Genomic DNA, 4,796 nt, shown 5'->3' on the forward strand with positions numbered 1-4,796 from the left:
TGTTGTCTGCAATGCATTTTCTTCATTTCTTAAATCTTAGGTTAGGATTAAAAAATATTTTTGTATTTCTTAGCTGATCGAACTTGAAAATGTCTCAGTCAGCTGCTTTTAAATATGGACAATCACCAAGTCCTACATCAGTGAGATCATTATTCAGAATATCACAGTGATTGATGGCTTGGTGGTTGTCAATAAACAGCTAACTGTATTATTATAAAAATGTCTCCAAGTGCAGGCAGTATTTACTGGGACCACTGATTTAATTCAAAATGTGAGGGACACAGACAACATACCAATAAACAAACAAACAAATCAATTGTTAACACAAAAGCCAGTACAATGATGTCTTGGTTAGTCCCCAGGAGAAACAACCCACTAGGGGTACATGTTTTTATAAACTGATCCCAGTTGTTGTTGTTGTTGTTTTTTCTATTAGGATGAGCCTCTGTAAGGCTCTTGCCTTACAGAGTGGATGAGAGATGATTGTTGAAGTAATCAATTTACTCGTTTTTGTCAAAACGGCATCATTAAGCAAAAATTAAAAGAAACAGTTAATGAATAAACTAGGTGTGTAACATAACCTATGCTTGCATTCCTCTGATTTCATGTGTTTTTTAAGCACCATCTTAAATCCTTGTTAATGTAGTGTTTCTTTGTAAATTTAGGCATACCAGCACACCCAATATGCCTGGCTGAACACCCATGTGCCAGTCCACAGGATGTACATGGATGTGAAACGAGGCATGAGGAATGACTTTGGGGTGTCAAGGCAGGCTCTCAATGGTCTTCTAAATATTTTGAACCAGGAGACGGATCATGGCTGGGGACATCATTTAGAGATCCTTATTTCTGTTATTTGGCTGGCCCATGGGTTGTCTTATGGGGTGATGGCACAGGCTTTTGATGTGCCAAACTACAAACAGTTTCACTCCATTCAACTTAAAGGAATCTATGACTCCTCTGGGAGATTTTTCACCAACATTTTTGTTGGTTATGGAGGTTCAGTACATGACACACAGATTTTGAGAAACAGCCCTGTTTATTTCAATTTCCTGTACCCAGTGCCACTGCCACATACACGCACATCACACACTGTGCATAGAGCACCGAGTGTTGGAGGGGGCACCAAACAGCACCTCATTAAAGTTGGAAATATATTCACAGATTCAAACTCGGATCAATAACTCATAAGCGAAATGTTGTTAAAACACAAACAACGCCTCTTTCCTTCTGTAGTAAGGTAGACAACGAACTATCTCATTTTTACCCAAACAAGCCGTCCTCTGAGCTGCACAAGTAACATTGGTCTCTACACACAGCCGGCTATGAGATGAGTGTGCAGGGACCATCTAAAAAGCACAACACTGAAAAGAGATACTACAAAAATATTCAGTTACATTGATGATGAAAATATATTTCTTTGGTTTATTTTGTTGGAGACGATTGCTTTTTCAAATACGTGTGTGGGGGGGGTTTTTTTTGTTTGTTTTTTTGCCTGTTCTTTTTGTTATATAGTGTAATATATACTGGGGGGGCACCACAAAGCAATTTTACTTAGGGGCACCCAATGGTCAGCAGCGGTTTCTTTCCTGCTGCTTGTACTACGACTGAAGGCTTCTTAAGGCTTGTTAATAAGGTAAATACAACAACTAACCATGTAGTCATATTTAAAAAGTCACACATCTTAACATACTATATTTATAAAAAATACAACTAACATAATTGTCATCATTATTGAAATTAAACATAACTATCACAGCCAAATCATCTATCTTTAGTTCATACAGTCTATGCTTTAGCTAGGTTAGCACATGCATTCAATATGTTAGCAACTGGTAGTTAGCAATGCAACACACCTCTGCTTTTCTCATGTAGAGTCAATATATTGAATGGATAGTTAGTCATTGTTTTATTTTTGTTATCCTCATGTAAGACAAAACAAGGCTGCCATCAACCAGTTTGACATCCTCCACAGAGGCCAAGAGCAAGTATAAATATCATGGAAATATCTGGAAATCAGACATGGAAATCAAATCTTCCTATGTCTCTCCTATTGTGATTTCAGCGTAATGTAATTTTTAATTTTAGAATGATATAAACTAACTTAAGTTTTTAACATTAAGTTACATCCATTATACACTCATAGAGCACACTATAGCCTGGTAAAATATGAAATAATAAAATAACAATTAAAATTAACCACCGCACAATAAAAACTTTACTGTGATTAAGTCACAGTAAAGTAATTTCAGTGTGCGGTGGTTAATTTTAATTTTCACCTAAGATGTTCCTGCAACCAACCAGTGCCTGATTGAAAATACTGGATGTGCATGAGGAGTTCTGTCCAGTGAAATAAAATAACAATATTAAATGAAATACATTAAATTTAATAACACACCAGTACAAGGTTTCATAGAAAGGTATTGTTTTCTTTTCATTTTACAATCAACAGGACCCAAAATCTACCGACAGATACATTCACCGTGGGGAAAAATGAGCGAGGGTGACAATCGGGACCAACCGTGGTCATGGTTTGGAGAAACCACCTCCCTTTCTTTCATTGGTGCCTTGGAGGAAGAGCTGTGCTAGATGTCCTGTTGATCCACTGTGGCAGAAATGATCTCAGGAACATCCAGAGGAAGCTTGAAGCTTGTCACAGGGATCAAGCAGGACTTGCAAGATCTCCACTGACAATTCCCTCAGATGAAACTCATATCCTCTGCCATCACCCAGGTTTGCCCACCCCAAGCAGATGGACAAAGCCTGGCACTTTATTAACAGTGTGATGGCTACCTTTGTTTTGTCTATTGGTGGAAGCATTGTACCCACCAAAGTTTTAGCAGCAAAAAAGAGGCCTTGATTTTTGTACATTATGTGATGTTTGATGTACACTTTTTTTTTTTTTTTTTACATATAAGGGTAGCCATCACACATCAGCTGATGGCTGTCAGTTCTGTCACAGCTCTTCCTCTCCCTTCCTCTTCCACCTTCTCCAAACCCTTTGATTAACCCCAGTCTTTCCATCTGATGGACCTCAATTTTTTCCCCGCATTGAATGTAGCCAGGGGTTTGTAGGGCCAGCCAAAAGTCCTATTTTCTTGTTCCTGTTTTTGTGCAAATAAATATTTTTTATTTAACTCTGGTATGCATGCCTTTGATTAACTGATGTAACTTACCTTACATCACCTTAAGTTTCATTTAACGCTGTCAAAGAAAACCTACATTACATAACAAAACAAATGCATTTCTGATATACTCCTGGGACAGTTGACAACAGTCAGTGTTGAAAACAGAAGCTGTGCTTCACTGAGAACAAGTGCTTTTGAAGTTATTGTTAAACACCAAACTGAGTGACAGTTTATGCCAGTAAGGGCAGAATGTAAAGAAAGGTGAGAGGACTAGTAGGATAATATATACATAATATAAGCCAATTACATTTTCATTATTATTGAATCATTACTGACTTGTCCATCTCCAAGTGTAACTAATTACTTTCTCACTAAAACAATTGTCGGTTTCAATGACAATACATTGTGCAGCATTTTAGACTCATTACTTTTTACATCAGTCATTCATTTACAAATTACTTCAGAAATATACTCCAATATTAAGACAAAGCATCAGTCTTAATCACAAGTACAATGTGTCCAAATATTTGGACAGTACACAATAACAGTAAATTGAGCTTTAACACAACGTTAAGATTGATATATATATTAATTATGTATATATACAGTATATCCTATGCATGTATTTGTGTGTGTGTGCTGATGAAGAGTTTATGTTTAGGGAAGGATATATTGATATATTGAAATGAATCCCCAGATCCCAGTTAACTGTTATGTTATGGATCATATGTAGGAGTTCAAGCAACTGAAAGTTCACTCATCTTTCTCTTACGTGTCTCTGGCTGCAGTCCAAAAGTACGCCCTATCGTCTTTTCCTAACCACTGTTCCTCGTCATGAGGTCAAGGAAACATGTGAAGTAGAATTTTTGGTTTCATTTCTATGCCAATTGCCGATTTGAAGACGGAAACGGGAAAAGTACGTGAATTTCTGTTTTTTTAATTCACATGAAAAAACAAAATAATGCATTGTATATTTGTTTATCCTGTTATCAAGCAAGTTGAACTCAGCTTTGGACAAAGGGTACACGGACCCACAGCCTGTATCAACCATAACAACTTCAGAGCACAATCAAGTCAACATTTCAAGGCGTTTACTGAGTTGTGTGGTGGTTCTTATATGCAAAGGCTGATAACAGATTTTAAAACATAACACAGAAGAACACAGTCTTTCAAGAAAAAAAGGATATGAGACGTTTTTAGTCAGACGATGTTTTTATTTCAACTTGTTTTAAACTTAAGATTGATGATATGTACAGTAGTAGATTTGTAGACCTAACATGTTATGCCTATCTTGCATATATTTAACATTTATTTTCGTACAATGATTGGGATTCAGGAGAGTGAGCGTGAGCAAGCATTCTCAGTGTGACAATTTCGTTTCAGTTTTGTGACTGGTAGCCTATATACCTTTTTTAAATTCAATTTCGACCTTGGTAATGAAGTAATATTTTTCAACGTGTTGTCCACGTTTATATAACCTGCATGAAACAACATGGTAAGGGGTCCGGGTATCATCGGATAGACGATATCCAATGATAGTCCTTATGAATTCTCCTTCACATCTTTCCTTGACCTCATGACGTTTTCCATTGAGATCAAGAGACAGTGGTTAGGAAAAGACGACAGGAGACACTTTTCGACTACAGCCTTGGTTCTGCTTGTGGTTTG

This window comes from Thunnus albacares, chromosome 14, assembly GCF_914725855.1.
Source record: "Thunnus albacares chromosome 14, fThuAlb1.1, whole genome shotgun sequence".
Lineage (NCBI taxonomy): Eukaryota > Metazoa > Chordata > Actinopteri > Scombriformes > Scombridae > Thunnus > Thunnus albacares.